A 20864-nucleotide genomic window follows, 5' to 3' on the forward strand; every position below is an offset into this window, starting at 1 on the left:
TTGTTATCACGAACAAGTGTGTGTGTGTGTGTGTGTGTGTGTGTACATATATACTTGGTCTTTTTTAATGATGCCTTTCATTTGGGAATGATTATTTACATTGCTTGTGGTTCTTGCCTTGCTTAGAATGAGTCACTGGTTAGTTGGAGGTGTTGTTGAGCTGAGCTTTCTTTATAACTTTCCCATTTAGCCAGCCATTCCTGAACTTGTGCTTATAGGCCCCTTGCAAAATTATAGAATGTTAGATATGAAGGGATTGTAGAGATCTTGTCTAGTCATTCCCATTCTCTTCATCCAAGGACTCTTTTTATTATATTTTCAGCCATGGGCCTCATATCTTGAAAGATTTTGTCACTTAAATGAAATCACATACATCACTGTCATGAAAGTAATGCTAATAAGCAATAAAGTTAAATAAGTGTACAAACACTTAGGCACTGTTCCCTGAAAATGGTCGCTTAATTTTGGCTGTCATTCTTCTGATCTGAGGTTGATCACTTGCTGGCAGAATTAAATCAGATATTGTAAAAACCAGATAAATAACTCTGCTAACAATATATGGTCTGCCAATCACATCGTAGACATTTCTATGATGTCATCAACAGCAAATTAGAATTTCTGATCAGACTTCAATAACCAGCGTTAGCCCACAGGGTTGATTTAATGCCTGCCAAAAGTAAAGAAACTTGACATTTTATTTAATTGCGATTTCCAGAAGGCTTTCTGAAATATTGTAAATAGCTTGTGAACCTCTTTTATTCCTTTTCCTCTAGTTTAAAGCTAATCCCTCTACTTCTGCTCTGAATTTCTTCCTGCCCTCCTTTCTTGGGGATGTTGGTGCCTCCATCAGTTATCCTCATGTAAATCACCCTTTCTGTGTGCCCTCTTTAAACTCTCCCTCTCTCCTGGCTATTTGCCTTCCACTGATAAGTTTCTCTTTTTAATGAAAAACATCCATGGGTCTATGTTCATGTGTGTTTACCTCTCCATCTCTTTTCTCCTCTGACAATCACCTTGAAAGAGTAGTGTTGACTTGCAGCTTTTACTTACTCCTTGGCACACTTCAGTTTTCTTCACCAAGATTGTGTGGAAAGATCTCTGATAATTGCAAAGAACACTTATATTCCTTATCTTCCTGAATCATTTTATAGGATCTGACATTGCTCCATTCTACTTTATTTGGTATTCATCCATCAATTTATCCTTCTTTCTTTCTAGACCCTTTCTTGGTCTCTCCTTTAAATAATGGTATTAACCAGGAATCTGTTAGCCCATGTCCGGCTATTCCTAAGCAATCTTTGAATTTCTTATCTATCATTTTGTGTATCCCCATCATGCCCATAGGATCAATTACTTTCCATACACACAGGTACACATGCACACACATTCAATTTTTCAGTCCATCTTTATTTATCTCCATATTGTAGAATGATCTGTCTTCTGCTGGGTCTCTCTATCCCTCAGGAATTTAATACTTCTCATTCCCGATACAAACTCATCACCGTCCTTCCTCTTTCATCTACTTTCAATCTATATGACTTTCCCTTTTCACCATCCACCAAATTGTACCATACTTTCTTGTTTGCCTTTGTTTAACTCATCTTCCTCAGGTCTGGCTCAAAAATCCAATGCTGTTCTCATTCTGCTATCCCTCTGGTAAGAGGAAACTTTCTTAAACTCAAATCTGATATGTCATTTCCTGATGAAAACTATTTAGTGGCTCCGTACTTATTTGGCTAACCCTAAGTTATCTAGAATGTTCACTGCTGCTTAGCAGGTTAGTTCACCTCTTAATAGTCTGAAAGAAGACGAGAGTGTGGGGTGGGGGTGGGGGTAGATGGGAAAGGAGATCCCTGTGATAGGAACTTTAAAACAAACTACCATACTTTTTCCTTTCCCTCTGACTCAATGAAAAAAAATCTCTTCACCTTTCCCCAAACTGTCACTTTCATTTCTGCCCATGATTGTATGAATCTCAGTTGAGAACCTGGTCTCATATATTTTCCCTCTTTATTTCTGTCTCCAGTTTATCCCTTTTCAGTGTTTGCCAAATGCTTCCTACTTATAAATCACCTTTCTCGATATATTGCACAATCTCTTATCTCCCTTAACCATCAAATTTCTAGAAGGAACACTCTGTGGTCACTGCCCCCAGCTTTTATCTGTTTATTGCTGCTTTAAACAACTGAAAATGTCAGCCACATCCTAAATTACCAAATCCAATGTCTTTTTCTTTGATAACATTGTTAAAATATGTTTTCTTAAATCTTCTGATTCTCATGATCCTGTATCCCTCTCGTTCTCCTCTTACCCTTCCTATGCATTTCCAGGAAGATTCCTCTTGCTTTTTCAAACCTCTTATATGAAAAAACTTTTCAGGTTTCACTTGTTCCCTTGTCCCTGTTGTTAGGGAACCTAATTACAAGTTGGCTTCACATATCACATCTGATTCAAGCATATTGCTAAGACTCCTCTCTGGTACTCTGGGCTTTTTTCACATACATCAGCTACAGCGTCCTTGACACCTCTTAGCATCTCAGACTCAAAGTATCAGAAACAAGTTTTATTTTCCTTCCAAATCCATTCTTCATGTCAGGTTTACTATTTAGTTCACCAGAACCACTACCCTTCAAATCATACCTACTCATCTTTGACTCATCCTCTTCTTCCTCTGCCTTGTCTAAAGTTCTCAGAGAAAGAGTGTTCACCATACAAGGCATTGGATAGTCAAAACAAAGTATGAAGAATTCTAAATAGTTGCTAATTAAAGTATGCCTTCATCAGTATTTCATGTAAGGACTACCTTTGCTCAACACCTATCTTCATTTATATGTAGAGTCATGTCAAGTTCATGGTGAGAGAAATCTTTAGGGGAGAGAGGGAATTTGTAATTGTGGGAAGCTTGATAATATCACACTTATTGTTCACTGTCAGTAAATTGGACCCATAAGCCCATTAAATGATTAAGAGATTATATTATTTACTTCTGCTTAAACTCATAAAATGGAAAGGAACTTTAAAAAATCCTTCTAAGGTAACTGTGAATTGTGGATAATTCTAATCATACAAATACCAGCAGACAGAAAAACCCAGAATGAATCTTCCATGAGCAGTAGCTCTTTATCAGTTATATTACAGCATTAAAAAAATCTTTGTCATGGGAGGATTAGATGAACTCTAGATAGGGCAAAGGGGTGGGAAGAGAAGGGAGGGGCATGGGGTTATAAAAGATGGTGGAATGAGATGGACATCATTACCCTAAGTACAGGTATGAAGACACAATGGTGTGAATATACTTTGTATACAACCAGAGATATGAAAAATTGTGCTGTATATGTGTAATATGAACTGTAATGCATCCTGCTACCATAAATAACAAGTTAGAATAATAAGTAAATAATAATAAAAAATCTTTGTGTCTCTATGTGTATTTATGATACATATGACACATATGATGACCGCTTAAATCTGTAAGACATTAGAAAAAAAGATTATCAAAACTATTTGAAATAATAATTCATATCAACTCATTGTTAAAGATGGATCATGCTATAAGTGTACAGGGCTTTGAGATGAGAGTTAACTACTGCTTTAAGAGCATCAAAATTAACAAGATATTTAGCAATTAAGCATCTAAAACAAAGGAATTAAATCAATACTCTTTGAGAGCAATACTCTTTGAGCACATGTGACTATTTCATACTATATACATGATCTTAGTACATTAGTATATCAGCTCACAATTCATAAATGTGCATAAGTTGGAGAGGTACATGTTCAAATTTTTAACCGATATGAGTGCATCATCAAAAACAAACCACCAAAACCACTGTAGTCACTGAATCACCATATCCTCTTTGTTCTGCCTTCCCCTAAACTCACTCTTTCTCAGAATACTCTGGTTTAGGCTCTAATCTAACCAAGGCAACAGGCTCCACAACCCTCCTTGTTTCTACTTTCTCACTTTTCAATCTCTCTCTTTTTCCAATTGCTGCTAGAATTATTTGTCTAAGACATATTTGATCTTGTCACTTGCCTGCTTAAAGATTGTGGCAGTTGTCTACTGGAACAAAAATGAATTTCCAACTCCTCTGTATGTTTAAGATTGTCAGTTATTTGACCCAAATCTCCCTTTTTCATCTTAGCTCTCATTTTATCCAATTATGAGAAACTATAAGCCAGGAAAATTACATATCTGTGGCTTTTCTCTTACTACTCCTTTAGCTTGAAATACTTTCCCCACATCTCATATTCTATTCATTCTACTTATTTAAAATCTTTTAAAGATTTTCTAGTTTGTCTCTTTCATTAATTTGTGTCTATAGCTCTTTACTGGAGTATAAATGTTTTGCTCTTCTGATTTCTCATGGCATTTTCCTTGAATTTAGTCAATAAGTCTTAATTTCAGCTTAAAGATCATTTTATGAATAACACTAGAAAACATAACTTTCATCTTAGAATTTTTATGATTATAGTAGAAAACATTTTTAAAACTGAATTTTTGCTTATCTAAATAAGAGAACAACTTCCCCTAGAAAATTGAAGAAGGCTTATTTTTATCACAATGAATTTGAATATTGATCAGCCTTTAGATCAAAGGATAAAGTTGAGTGTGTCCCAAACAAAACAAAAATCAAATATCCAATTTGTTTTTACTCATCTATTTAAAAACTAATACAAAAGAATAAGCCTAAGAAATTCTAAAGAATTTTAAAAATTATTTTCTGGTTTTAGTGTCACTTTATTTATTTATTTATTATTTTGGACATTTTCACCTTGCCAAAAAAAGATTAAAAAAATCTCAATTATTTTGAATAATTATTTTGAGTTGTACAGATAAAAGCTTCCTCCATTATATAACAATTTGTCAATGTAAGAAACACACCCTGAATGCACCCTATATTCACAATTGCCCTGTATGCCTTTAGATTGCAAGTGCTTGAGAATTTCTGGTCCTTTCTACCTAAATCCTCTTTATTCCAAGTGTATTCTGTCCTCAGTCCCTACCCTTTTTTTAAGCTTCTATTTTGTTTCTTTCTGCTTCCAGTTGTAAGGCTTACCAAATATCTGCACTTACGAGAGAACTCCTAGCCTCAGTTTCTTGTGATAACTTGGGCAAAGATGGAAGCAAAGGAAATAAGAGAAAAGTAGACAGATCAGAGACAAATTTTAGAAGTAAAATGTATTTACTGATGGATTGCAAGTGGAAGATAAGGGGGAGGAGAATCAGGGTGAGTTCTGTTTCTGTATTGGGAAACTGGTAGGGGCAATGAACACTTCCTGACTAAAATCTATTCTTGGAGTAGGGACAAGTTTAGAAGAGATTATCACGGTATTTCTTCACTTTATTCTTGTTTACATTAAAGTATACTTACAAGTTAAAACACACAAAAATATAACATATATGAAATGTTCATGTCTGAAACTCTTTCTCTAGCATCCTTAATACCTTTTCTCTCAGGACAAAAATTCAAAAAGTACATTTCTATTCCCAGCTTCCACACTTTTTTTTTTCAAGCAAAATTCACATTTTCCATCAATGAGTTCTAAGAAACTGGGAGAAAGGAATGGTAGTGTGATAATTACTTTGCCTGGAGACTTCCTCAAAGGCTAAGACAAATTCTCCCTCCTGTGGAACAGTGGTTTAGATTAGCTGGGAATTCACAGTTCATTGCTTTTTAAAAGCCACCTTGTCCCTTAGGGAAGGTGAATATGAATATGTCCATTTTTTTCTAAGGTGAAGGATGTTAACCATTGATCAGATCAGAGTGGGGTAATTTGAAGGGGAAAAGAAAATTCTAAATGACCTGCCTGGTCTCAGTCTCATGGCCCAAATGGTTCTGACATTTTCATTAAGCAGGTTAAGGAAAACAGTGGAGGTTAATTAACTTAGAGATGTCATAGCTGAAATGGCCCAAACTGCCCCAGGTCTCAGGTAAGTCTAATGCTGTTAGCTTCATCTTGGCCTCCACTTTACAGTACATCACCTTTGAATGCCTGTAAACAAATTAGGATTGCTTTTTGTGTAAGGCTGTGTAGCTCACAGGGACGGCGTGAAAATATATTAGGTAGCATTTTAAATGATTTATTCTTTAGCCACTTTTTCCTAAGGCATACTTTGTCTCACACACTTCTAATTGCCATCCAGCTAGATGATAAAGAACAATCTTCAACTAAACACTTAGTGGGTTGCAAGAGATGACTCATGGATCTTTTTACTCTATGCACACAGAACATATACTTAGATTTCTCATCACGAAATTCTGCCTTTCTAACTAGCAAATTCCTTTGTGACATTTAGATATCATTTTCAGTTTGCAGGAGTGGCAGGTATAACTTTGTGGTCGTTAGAGAAAAGTTTTTACTACGGGGGTAGAATAATGTAGTAAAAAGAGCGTAGGTTTTGAAAGAACATTTGCGTTTGACATCTGGCTCTACCATTTACCAGCTAAACAATGTGGCACATCATTTTACCTGTTGAACTTCAACTTTCTTACTTGTAAAATGAAGATAATAACATCTATCACTCAAGGTTGTTTTTATGACTAATGAGTAATGTATAGTTCTTGACATTTAGATGATCTCAATAAAAAACTCTTTCTTCCTTCAAACTTCATTGTGGCTGGTGAGTTCATGAGCACTTGCTCTTAAAATTGCCCTCCACCAGTATAAATCTACAAGTAAACCCATATTTTAGAGACTGAATGTTTAATTGGCAGAAAATTGCCAAGTGCAGATACGTACCCTTAGATATTTAAATAAACTTTTGCTGAGGCTGTTAAAAAAAAAAACAGTGTGACGTTAAAGGACCCATCTTTTGTCAATCCACCTTTCCACCTTATTTCTAAGTTTTAAATGCATTTGCTTAACAGTCACTAGTTTTTATAAAATACTCTGGAGATTATTGTTGATATATCACACTCTATTTCTCTCTTTCTCACTCACACATGCACATGCATACATACATATATACACACACACAACTAGTTTCATTATGTTTTGGCCTAATTGTTTTCATAGTTCAGTAAGAGGTATTAATTAATATGTGCTTCCTTGAGCATTCGGTATTGATCAACTACTGAGGCTGAAGAACTGAATTCTTCAGAGTAATTTCATTAAGGAATATTGAATTTGATAGTTTAAATGTTTATTATTTTTTCTTCATCCAAGACTAGGAAACAAAGGCTAATAAAATTCATCCTTGAAGATCTTACTTCCATTACTTACAGATTCTGGCAAATTCCTTTCTTCTTGAAGTCTCCAAATACACTGAGATTCCTAGTTGGCCACCAAGTGATAGTACTTATCACCTGTGAGGTTTTAACAATAAAATAGGTCTTTTTTTTGGTGATATTGGTAACATCTTTCAATATCAGTTGAAATGTCATTTATTTTCAAGTATGACTCTAGGTATGACCTTGTGTGGCTATTGAAGATGGTAAAATTGAAGATGGTAAAATTCTTTATTGGGGTTCATTAAAGAATTCTTTTTTAAAAATATTTATTTTTAGGTATAGATGGACACAACACAATGCCTCTATTTTTATGTGGTGCTGAGGATCGAATCCGGGTCCCACTCATACTAGGTGAGTGCTCTACCGATGAGCCACAATCCCAGCCCCCATAATATAATTCTTTAAAGAAGACTTTGGTACCTTGTGAGAAGGAAGACAGCTTCTTTTTGACCCTATGTAAGTAACTTTATTTTATTGAAAGTTGTGAAGATTTAGTAAAGATATTTTGGTCTAAATTCTAAAGTGGGTATTGAAAGCTTGAAATAATTTTTAAAATGTTTGATTTGATGCAAATGGTAATGGTTAGAGATAGAAATAGCTGGGTAGAATGGTGCTTGCCTATAATTCCAGGTACTCTGGAGGCTAGTGCAGGAGAATTGCAAGTTTGAGGTCAGCCTGGCAACTTAGTAAGACCCAATCTTGAAAAAATTTTTTTTTCATCTGTGAGACCCTCTGTTCAATTCCCACTGAAATAAAGAGCTTTCTTCAATATTACTCATCAATTCATTTAGTTTGAGTACTTACTTCTTATTCTACTGTGACTTGAGTCATCAGGCTGCTCCTATGAAGTCATCTGCTTTTGCTCTAATAGGAGTCCTGGGACTCCCCACAGGTTCTCCTATACATCTGACAATTGTACCAGCAATGTTATCTTCATGTTGCAAAGCTGTTAGGAACTTATTTGTTAGAATTTAAATAATTAAATGTATCAAATGCAGTCCATTCTGTGAAATTTTGAGATTCTCCATTTTTGAAGACAAAAATCTTAATTTAACCCAGGATCTCTTAAACAAGCATCAGAAGATAATAGAAAATTTCTCAATAAGACTAATGATTATGACTAATTATGGTTAATTTACTGGGTATCCAACAATATTAGATGTAAGACAGGGAAATTCGGTTTTTTTGGGTGGTGCTGGAGATTGAACTCAGGGCTTTGTGCATGCAAGGCAAGCACTCTATCTACCAACTGAACCATATCCCAGTCCCAGATAAATTCTCTATTGAGGCACAATAGGTAAATTTTTAATAGAAACTTGATTAGAATGGTTAGCACCTCAGAAAAAAGAGTATTTTATCTATAAAATTTATCCTTTAATTTGGCCATTCTCTTGAACAATTTATACAATATGTTAGCATCAATTATTTTGGGCATCACTTCTATCATAAGGCAAAAAAAAACAATTTTTAAAATGATTTTACAGGTGTTTTCTGGGAAATTTCAAGGATAGTTTTATGTATAAAGAAAATCCTAAAGATTTTATTTTTCTGAATCTGGGATATGATAGTGAGAAAGTGAAATGAGAACAGCCATCAGAGTATATCAGATCACCTATTAAGATAGGATCTAGTGTGCCTGAGAAACAATAAATTTGGCACATATTAATCAAAGTGACAATATTTTAAATAACAAAAGGTGACACAAAAGAAAGAAGTCTTAGCTCTTTCAGAAATGAGAAACTTTAAGTTTTTGTTGCTTGATGATCAAAGGCTTGACAAAATCAGTACAAAACACAGAAAAATATTTTCATGGGATATGGAATTTATGCCATATAGACAGATCACATAAAATGTGAAAGAGAAACCTTTACTATCTTATTATGGTTTGGATCTGGAATTCCCCCCTGCAAGCTCATATATTGAAATCATGGTCCCCAATATGACAAGGTTGAAGGGTGGGTCCATTATCATGAAATCTATAACCTCATCCTGAGGGTTATAACCTCATCACTGGATGGATCCATTTGATGGATTATTAATTTGAACAGACTACTGGGTGGTAAGTAGGCAGCAGGGGACTGTATCTGTCCCTGGGCCTTTCCTATCTCTCTCTGTTTCTTTGCTTCTGACTATCATAAGCTAAGCAACTTTCCTCAACCATCTCTTCCACCATGATGTTCTGATTCACATCAGGCCCAGAGAAATGGACTTGGTCAGCCATGGACTGAGACTTCTGAAACCATGAGCCAACATAAATCTTTACATCTCTAAGTTGTTCTTGTCAGGTATCTGTGTAACAGCAAAGCAAAGCTGACTCACACATATCCTTTGATAAGAGAAGACCAAGTAGTTAGCTTATGTTAATTAGCTATCATCTTAATATACATAAAACCAAATTCTAGCTTTACATTAATGTAATAGAAAAGAATTCATGAGCTCCCTGTCCTATTTTTAAATTTTTTTTATAAATAAACCCATCAAAATTTGAATATATTGGATTCTTTTAAAACTCACAATCAGCAGTTGAGGCAAATTTTTTTTGTATATCTATGACTTTCTATATTTGTCTTGCATGATCTTTTCTTATATTCTAGAAGAAAAACAGACCTTTTACTTTAAGATAAAACTATACTCCTATCCTTAAAAACAAAAGCACTTTTCATGATCTCGCATTCATAGTCATACTTTTCGGTAACTATTGCTTTACTGTAGTCTTTGATTTCCTATGTGAATTTTAACTTTCAGCCAAATTAGCTAAATTTTATTTCAAAGGGAAAACTGGGAGTATAAGAAGCACCTATCACACAGTTTAGCAAATTAGCAAAGCTCATGTCTGTACTCATAACCCCTTAAGAGTCACACACACACCTTTTAAACTTTTTAAATTAGCAAAGTAAGCATACTCATTAACTTGCCAACAGATGTATTCACTATAAGAAAAAAAAGTGCATATATTGAAAACTGGGTGGCCAAATTTCAGTATTCTATGTTGCTTAAAAACTACCAAGATGTTCAGGGTTATCCATTAAATAACTTAAGAATAGTAGAAGGTGCACTCAAATTCCAAAAAGACTGTTTCTGGGACCATTAATTCCTCTAATAATTATTCCCATGTCTTAGAAATTCCCTATCCTCCTCCTCTCTTATAGAAAAAAAAAGTTATAAAAGCTTATGAGTCATGTTAAGCAGATGAATAATCACATTCCTCTTATTTTCCCCGTACTGTGATTTTCCCCTTTTGCACATTAATAAATTTGTGTGTTTTCTAAAAACAGAAAAAACAAAAAATAGTCCAAGGTTTCAGAGTTGAATAAGGATCTTGGTTAAGTTGACAAACTACAACTTTTTCTATTATAGGTACAGTATGATAATTTAAGAATTTAGAGCATTGTATTCACACAATTTAATGATTGGAACTGAGAACTGAGATCCCCAATATAAATTTTTCCTTCTTTTTGAAAACCCTGTATCAATTTGACTTCACTATTTGTTATAAGAAATTCTTGTCCAGGAAGCTAAAGCTCTAAACCCATAAATAACTTCACTGTTGACTAAGAAATTTCTGAAAAGCAATTTATTGATATACTTTGTTTATCTGATCAAGAGCTCTCCTATGTAGATAAGTGTTTGATCACCTAGACAAATAATTAGCTTGTTAAACAAAAATTACCTATCAAGATTCATGTCAAGAAGATGGCCTTCCTTGGGCGATGTGGTGGTGCATGTAGCTTAGGAGGCTGAGGCTGGAGGATGGCAAGTTCAAGGTCCTAAGCAATTCAGTGAGACCCTGTCTCAAAATAAAATATAAAAAAGGGCTGGGGATGTGGCTCAGTGGTTAAGCATCCCTGGATTCAATACCTGGTACCACAACAAATCAAAACAAAAACAATGCAAAAAAGAAAACACTTCCTCATATCTCCCAGTCCTCAACTATCATGTCATGCATTGTCCCCCTGCTTCAGTTTCCTGTCTTACAAACCTGCCTCAACCAATCTACAAACCTTGTAAACATTTATCTCTGACCTTTCCATTTTGAGCAATACAAGGATCTCTCAAGGTGGTGGTCTTTCAAGTGTAGTGTGCCTAATAAATTTAGTTTTGATTAATTAACAGAAACTGTGAGTTAATAAATGTTTGCTGTATTAAGCTGAGAAGTATGTTAATATTCTTATGGCAAGGGGAAGCCAGTTCAACCACATTGATAAACCCAGAGAGTCATACAGCTGTTCCCACCTCAAAAGTTGTCAAACAAGCCTAATCTGTTAAAAATTCACCTATGTGATGTGAATTTGTGTTTTCATCCAAACTCCCTCTGACATTCAGGTTTCCATAAGAATTTTGAAGCCAGTTTTAGATGTTCAATTTTCTTTATTTCCTGGGAAATTTGAGAATACTATTTATATAAGTACTTGTTTTTTCTCTATATACCAATTAGAATGTAGTACTTTAGATGTGAGAGTCTTTATAATTTATTTATATACTCCAAGGTTGTTAAAATGTCAAACTCATACAAATAGAGGTAAATGTTTTTCACAATTAAAGATGCACAGACCTACTGACAATTTTCAGTTTTTGTCCTATAACTTCAGGAAGCAGCAGACATGGAACCATAAAACATCACTAGGGCAGATGTCAAAGAAATGACTTTACTTTCCAGGGACGGTAAATATTTTCATGACTGAGTTGTATTCACATATTGTCAAAATGATAAATAGATGGAAAAAGGCTAATAAACCAGATTTTTCCTCATTTCTCATCCAATAGAAACTGATCCTGAGGGACATCACCAAATGACTATATCACAAAACCAGATTTCTAAATGAAACAGCAGTATTTGGAAATATGGCTTTGTACCATCAGACTTAGATATAGTGAGATGCTTTCTGGACTATGAAATCAAGACTATCTTAGTGTTCCAATGTACCCACTTGTTCCTCCATCCATCATGGAGGAAGACATCAACATTTGATTATTCTTGGCTGAGTAAAAAAAGAAAGAAAGAAAGAAATGAAAGATCTTGAGGTCTATTCAGAACCATAATTTAGGCTGTTTTAATATTAAAGTTTACATGGGGAGTACTATGTGAAAAAGGGCCACATTACTGATGACCTTGAATGTTAAGAAATGACAGTATGTCACTATTAAATATGTTAAAATAGGTAAAGTCATGGCTGGTGGTAGAGCACATGCTAAGCATGGTCAAGGATCCCATTTCTCAAAAAGATAAAATATCACAATTTTCATATTAATATAAAAATAAATATATATTAAAGATATTATTTAGCTTTAGGTGAAATGTTTAAGTTCAAGAGAGAACTTTTTGAAAAATTACAATTCAGAAATATTTAAATAAATGTGCAAATGAAGGTAAAATTGGTCTTTGGGGGCAGATGGGAAGAAATTCAATTGATCTCTACCAGATAGAATTGACTCATTGATAGACAATGAGCATTGTTATCTTTTATCTATATCTTTCAGAGTTGTAATATAGCTCAAGGATAAGGAAGTACAAGAATCAGCTTCCTGGAGGGGTAAAATCTAAATAAAACATACTTTTTACACTGAAGTGCAATTCTTTCCCTATAGTGGGCTGGAATTGTCTGATGATATGGGAAAGTGCTGGGACAGATTTGGGAACTACTTTAGGGAAGAAACCAAAAATTGGTAGTTTCTTGGATGTAGTTAGTGGGAAAAGGGATTTAAAGATCATCTATTGAGAGTGTGGCTGTTGCCAGTGCTGGATGGGTTGTTTCACGTGTGCTACGATAATGACTTAACACTGGCTTTGGGGTCAATAATGGAAATAGGTAGGAAACTTTTAAAGAAGGGATCATTTTGGAAACTCAAATTCTGTGACATTGAAATGGAGCCTCTTGGGTGGAGGTTGCCATCCACTCCATCATTATCAGCCTCACCCTCTTACAGCCACTTCAATTAATAATGGGATCCCATCGCAAATAGTGTCTGCTTTTTCTAGCTGCTCCTTGCCTTTCCTTTCAGAACTGGCAGAGAGTATGTCACCTTTTGATGCACTTGGTCAGAAATCATTTATGAACCCAGAGAAAATATTTTGAAGGGAGTTTAGGAAAATCCTAAAGTGAGCAAGAGAGACATTGCTTGGTGCCTTACCTTCCTTGTTGTAAAATTGATAGGTGAGAATATTCTAAGTTAAAAAAGAAAGGTTAATAGGAGGAATTATGGAGATATTATCCTTTTTCTAAAAGTTTGGCTGAGAAGGTAATTACGTGACTAGGGATCGTTTTCATATTAAAGATATAAACAATATCAGAATCTTCCTTTATAGTGAAATTACTGTTTGCTTAGCTTAAGGTCATTTAAAGTTATGTTGTATATCAAAGATCACTCTAGTCAATTTGCTGTTCTCGTTTTTCAACATTTCAAAATTTCATCTTTTATTAATACAGTCTCTTCTGTTTATATATGGGAATGGGGTACTATTTTTTTTTTTTGTTGTTGTTGTTGTTCCAGGTTAAGAAAGAAGGAAGAGAAAAGGGAGGGATGAGTCAGAAAGAAAGCAAGGAGAGAGAGAAGGAGGAAGATGAGGAGAAGAGAAAGACAAGGAGAGAAAGAGGAGGAGGGGCAGGGATGGGGGAACAAAACACCCTGAAGACAATTAAAGCAAAGAAAAGAGAAAGAAGGAAAGAAAGGAGCAACAAGGAACCTGACTCTAGTTCCAGTTTTATCACTAGTGCGTTAGAGGAATATCATCTGGTCATTACTGCAGTCCTGGATGCCCGTTTTCTTCTCTTGAGCATTGAGTAGTGATGGAACCCTCAACCTACAATCTTCCTTAAACTCCTTGACTGAGAAGAGACATTCCCTCAGGGATTATGATTGCTTTGCTGGGTTCTCTTCAACTTCTCACTAGCTCCTTTTTCTTTGACTGTAGTCACTCTCTGGAAGAGGGTTTTAGATAAGGTGGGGAGAAAGAAAGAGAACCAGTCTGAAGTGAGAGTAATTGACATTTGCTTTTCTTCTACTTGATGGAGTTGGGGAGACAGCTCATAAAAGTCAAGTGAGCATTTTTTAACCCCCAAAACCAAATGAGGGAGTTCAAGAGAACCACCCATAGAGACTGGGGGTATGTGCAACAACAGTGAGACTGCAGCTCATTTTCTTATGGATCATTTGCTTATGCAAGTACTTGTGGATCTGCCTCAATGCCACAATGACATAGAGAAAAAAAAAAACTCTTAAGTGATCGAGTAGAGAGGGGCAGTGGCCTGTTCTAATACCTTTGCATGGCGACAATGTGAAGCTTTCCCAGTTCACATGGACTCTATAAAATGTAATGAACTTGACTGACCTCTTGGCTCACTTAGTTGGTGAGTAAGAACTTTGTGGAGAGCCTCCAACCACTGCTGGAAGGTTAGAAGAGGAAAGCCAGAGTAGTTGGTCTGTGTCCAAGATTCCTCAGCACCACATAAAAATAAGTAAATAAAAATAAAGATATTGTGTCCATCTACAAATAAAAATATTTTTAAAAAATGAGTTAGACTGCCTTTTTAATAACTGAAAGTCACCCAACAGCTTTGAGAGCTGCCTGAGAGATTGGTAAGAGACAAGAAAATAAAAGTGCCCCGTGCAAGGCTGAAGGCAGTGACTGGAAAAGTCTAAAACCATTTCATGTTTGTTCTTCCATTGAGATGCAACTGTGAATAAACTTATTGCAAATAAGTGGGCTAATTTTGCTTAGAGTAAATGCTGTGAAGAGGTAATGAGTAGAAAGTGACTATGAAGATGGGAGTGGGTAGAAGGCTAATACAGTTGTGGTGGTCTGAAAGACCCTATTTGGGCGGAGAGCTTCCATGATATGTTGCTCAGCTTTACACCACCTTGACCAAAGTACCCCACAAGAACAACTTCTAGGGCTGGGGATGTGGCTCAAGCGGTAGTGCGGTTGCTTGGCATGTGTGCGGCCCAGGTTTGATCCTCAGCACCACATACAAACAAAGATGTTGTGTCTGCCAAAAACTAAAAAATAAATATTAAAAAATTCTCTCTCTCTCAAAAAAAAAAAAAAAAAAAAGGAACAACTTCTATTTATTTTGGCTCACAGTTTTAGCAGTCTCAGCCATAGTCACTCTGGACCCCAGTGAGGTGGAACATCCTGGCAGAAAGGCATGGCAGAGGAAAGCTGCTCACTTCATCGTGGCTGGGGAGGAGAGAGAGAGAGAGAGAGAGAGAGAGAGAGAGAGAGGGAGGACCCAGGGGACAAGATATAATCCTCCTCCAACAATGCCCCACTTGCCTAAATTACTACCCAGTATGGTGGTCCTTTTAAATTATTAATCTATCAAATGGATGAATCCACTGATTAGGTAGCAGCTCTCATAATCTAATCATTTTGCCTCTGAACATTCCTGCATTAACACAGGAGTTTTGGGAGACTTTTATACCTAAAGCATAACACATGAGAAAAAGCCACTCCTTCCAAGAGTGGCAAGAGAGAAAATGAGATAAAAGTATAAAATGCCCCAAGGCTAACACTGAGAAGGAAGCCCTGTGTGAGTGGAGTTTGATGTGTGAAGTGAGCTGGGCAGGGAGAGAAAACACTTCTGACCAAGTGGGCAGAGGCCAAGTAACACAAGACTTTATGGGCCATAGTAAAATATTTTGATGACAAATTTGCCTTCCTTAAAATTTTTTAAGCATTTTTTGTCCCTTAGATCCTGGTAGAAGGCTCTAGATTTATTAATCTAATTTTATTTAATGGATCACATAAATAATTTTGATCTCAGAGGAAAGAAACAACTAAGATATCTCACATTTGTTTCCTTGTGATTTTTTTTGTACTACTGTACCTAAAAAGTTGTGAAAAATTCATTTATACTCTTCTAATTTTCATCTCAGGCAGCTCTTGGTACCCAAGGATTCAATCCTTGTCCTTCAAGTGTGTACACATACTCAAGTAGTTACAATTGACATGTAGGATCTGAATGAAGTATCAGTTTGTTCATAGATTGAAATAATAGGTCCAAGTATTGCTATAAATACTTCATCTTAGTCATGCCAAGAGAAAGGTACTAATTTGCTAGCATATGGAAAAGAATGAAAACACAGCAACTAAAAGTTCTACTCTTTGATATTTATGACTTAAAACCCTGGACAGGAAAGCTTTCCTCCTTAGACTTAACTTTAAACCCCAAAGATGGAAATCTCTGCCATCTGCATCATCCCTCATTAGGGGACACTTCTATAACCATGTTAAGGAATGCACAGACTACAAGAGACGTGTGCTTAGCTCTTTTGCAGCAATGTTCCTGGATTCTCCTCTAATATGAATTACAGACCTCTCAGCACAATCCTTAAACTTCTACCTGCTACACTTATGCTAATAGTCACTCTGTATCCAACATGATACCTTTTAGTTAATCCTGGAATATTAGGTATTGGAGCTGTCTCATGGAAGAAACTGAGAAAAAAAATTTTCTGTTCAGTATGGAAATAACTCTATAAAGCTCATGATAAATGAAGGCTTATGAATAGTATATCAGTTATTGCAGTCATCACTATAGCAGTATATTTCCTTAGGTTCTTAAGGGAAATTACTTTCTTTGGCACATTCTTGGGAATTATTTCCTGTGTTCCATTAGCTCCACGGGATGACATCCTAAAATGACGGATGCAGTTCCATTGTTTTGCTAGAGTGCTCTGTAACTGCTCTTAGGGCTCCTTGTTGAATGCATATTATATTCTATTTGAATATTATCTGAGAATATGATTCACAGTTTAGTCTTAATATTTTTTTAAAATCACTTAATGAATAAGAAGGAAACTTGTTCTGATAGAAAGAGTAATAAGTAGCAGAACAGGTAATCCTTGTTCTAGTTCTGACTCTACTATTGTGTGGCCTATAGCAAATTACTAACTGCAGTGTCCACTTTTTCATTTGTAACTTATTTTTAAATTTCCCTTTGATTTGTGCTTTCTAGTATACTGAGATTTTCAGTATTTATTAAATATTAATTAGGTAATTTAAAATCCTGTTGGTGGGACAACATTTAAATATAAAAATTAGGGAAAATATATTAGCAATGGCTGCCATATTTGATATATTAACAAGAAATATTAGTTGCAAGCAACAGAAGCCCAATAATAATTAAGCAAAAATGGAGGTTGTTTTGAAAGTGTCAGGTGCTCTCAAAATCATTTGGAGGCCAGATTGACAGGGGGGAGGGTTGGGGGGGAATGGGGGGGCATGCTTGGGGCTGGGGAAGACTCCAGGGAGTTGTGAAGAGCAGAAAAGCAGGAACACAGCCATAGCATGGCTGGAATAATCTTGTCAGGACTCTGCTGCTATGTGGACACTGCTGTGTATATCAACCATTCATTTTACTCTTGCCTTGCTTGCTCAGATTTATTGTGTATAACAGGAGAACTTATGGGCTGAGGTTAGATCGCCTGCCCACCCTCTCACTATGCTTACAGATGGGAATCTGTTAAGGCAGAAACCTCCAATTATTCTTCCACCAGGATAATTCACAAACAGGGGAAATTATTCCCTAAAAGGGAGTGAGTGCATGAGTAGGAAGTACATAGTAAGTCATGAAGACGAGAGAAGAAAGTTCACTTTGGAATTATGGAGAGATTTTTTGGAAGAGACAGGATAAGTAGAAATTTAAATGAGGCTAATGAAAGGAGATTAAAATTGTCACACTAAAGAAAGAAACAACCAAACCTAGAAGCATATATCTAAACCATATAAATTCAATCCGTGGGACTTTCAATATTGCTCCAAATCAGGCATATTACATCTTTTAGTTCTTAGGGGGGCTTTATGGTCAGTCATGTGAAAGAGAACATTAACTCTTGGCGTAGTCTGTTCATTAAGTCTAACAAAATTTTTTCTTCTCATCACCGTACACTCTCATTCTTTCCCCAAAGTCATTCTGACAATGAATAGGCACATTACTAGGATACCGAAGAATTTGTGGCTCCTCAGTCTTCCCACCCATTCAGAAGATACAGTATCCCTAACAATAGAGAATAATAAGTAGGACAATATATCTTAAGAGGAGCTAATATAAGAAACAGTTCACTTTTGTTAGGGAGATCACTTATTATTTATGTAACATTTTTTCTTCTCCTTTCACTATGATTTTATCCTTGGATTTGAAGAGGGTAGCTTATACAGGATATTGCTTATAGTTTCTAGCAATAGCAGCATCATTCTTTCTTTTCTCAGGACTGCATAGTATGCTTGGCAACAGCAATACCTTGTTTAATAGGTTTCAAAGGCTATTAATGACTACTAGGACTGAAAGGACTTCTGTGGTTGATGTGTTTGAGTTAAATTTTAATTCTCCTTCACCCATCATATGGCTAGGACAGAGGCCTATTGATGAAATTTAATTTTTTACAGAAAAAGAAATACTTTAGCTTTTTATGAGAATGGCATGTGGGTGGGAAAAAAATGACCCTATTCGTCACTGTCACAATTTCAAACAAACACATAAAATCTACTTCAAATGTAACATTTTCATGAATATAAACTTGGGAATTCTTGTAGGCCGAACATGCATATTAAGGAGTCAATAAATATCTGTTGATTTTGTTCAAAATACATCTGGAAACCGATAGAGAAGTACCTCCTCATTCTGATTGTCATGAAATTACATTACTATTGTTTGTGATAGTCCTGCAAAGTAGAGCTCTCACTTTCCCTCAGAAACAGCAGGAAGAGCAAACAATCCTCCAGATGACATGAGTAAACATGAATAAAGTATATTTACAGTATCCTGGTTTGATGATGAATTTGCAAATCTGCCTCTTTTCAGACGTTCAAGATAGAGAAAAGTTTCACAGGAAAAAAAATCTTGTATTTTGTTATCAAAACGGGAAAAATTCAGCATATATACTGAAATGCAAAAGGCCTATAAGACTGGAATATTTTTTAAAAATCATTATCTTTTATGTATTAACTTGATGTTCTCAGTATCAAGGGAGGGCAATGGTTATTGACTTTCTCAACTTTAGTTTTTCTCACTAAAAATGACAATTGACATAAGGTGGGCTGAGAAAACAACAAAAGTGCAATTTTCTCCCAATTAAATGTGAAGAATATGTTCTGTGTGTGGTAAATTCCTGCACATAAGGCCGATTAGGATGCCAACAATTAACAGGGTGTGATGGTTAACACTGTTGCTCAGAAGCAATGGAAATGTGAAGACAGCCCCCTGACTGAGTGGTGTGTTGTCAAGGCCAGGCCAGCAGCTGGCTTTCAAGACACCTCACAGAGTCCCGCAAGGGGGCTTTGCTTTGGTGAATTTATCTCAGCAAATGATCTGGCCCTGAACTTGTCGAGGCTTGAAACCCTGAAGTTCTTGTCAACTCAAAAGAATAGATGTGTTTCTCAGAGACAGATTCACATAAATCAAGCTCTCAAAGTTGATGTCTAAAATTGAGTGCCAATTTATTAATTTTTAATGGAAAATACAATTGTCCCACTAACTACAAAAACATAGTCTATGATCAGGCTATTCTATCGTGTCAATCACTGAACATAAGATGTCAAAGTGTAACCTGAAGCTTACTTGATAAACATGAAATCAGAACAGAGAAACTTGGTTAAATCAACATTCTTTAACTGTTAATTTATCTCAAGATACAGTCCATAATACTGGCCTGAGAACTTTACTTCTTGTGTTTTATATCGTATTTGTCATTGTGTGCTAAGTTTAACCATTTAACATCCATCTTCTGCCATATCTCAATCTTGGGGTAAACTAGAATCCTTCATGTATTGATTAAAGGGGAATTTTACTTTAAAATTTTTTTTTTATTATTAGTTGTTCAAAACATTACATAGCTCTTGACATATCATATTTCATACATTTGATTCAAGTGGGTTATGAACTCCCATTTTTCCCCCCATATACAGATTGCAGAATCACATCGGTTATACATCCACGTTTTTACATACTGCCATACTAGTGTCTGTTGTATTCTGCTGCCTTTCCTATCCTCTACTATCCCCCCTCCCACCCTCTCCCCTCCCATCTTCTCTCTCTACCCTATCTACTGTACTTAATTTCTCTCCCTTGTTTTTTTTTCCACTTTCCCCTCACTTCCTCTTATATGTAATTTTATATAACGATGAGGGTCTCCTTCCATTTCCATGCAATTTCCCTTCTATCTCCCTTTCCCTCCTACCTCTCGTCCCTGTTTAATGTTAATCTTCTTCTCATGCTCTTCCTCCCTGCTCTGTTCTTAGTTGCTCTCCTTATATCAAAGATGACATTTGGCATTTGTTTTTTAGGGATTAGCTAGCTTCACTTAGCATAATCTGCTCTAGTGCCATCCATTTCCCTGCAAATGCCATGATTTTGTCATTTTTTATTTTACTTTTAAATTTTGTTTTATCCAGGTATCATTTGTGAAATAAAGTTTAAATTAGGTTTACAAGAAGAGTTTTAAAAATATGTGTACAGGCATCAATAGAAGTGCCAAGTATTCATAGATGGCAGAGAGTTTAATAAAGATAAATAATACTGACTATGTGAAAGAATGTGTTAGCTTTTATCCACTGTTAAAGAAAGGATTGTTCAATTGCATACTGGGAGAGACATCACATATGAAGGTCTGAAAACAGTCTGGTCCTGAGAT

Source organism: Spermophilus citellus, assembly GCF_964194105.1.
Source record: "Spermophilus citellus genome assembly, chromosome: 3".
Classification (NCBI taxonomy): Eukaryota; Metazoa; Chordata; class Mammalia; order Rodentia; family Sciuridae; genus Spermophilus; species Spermophilus citellus.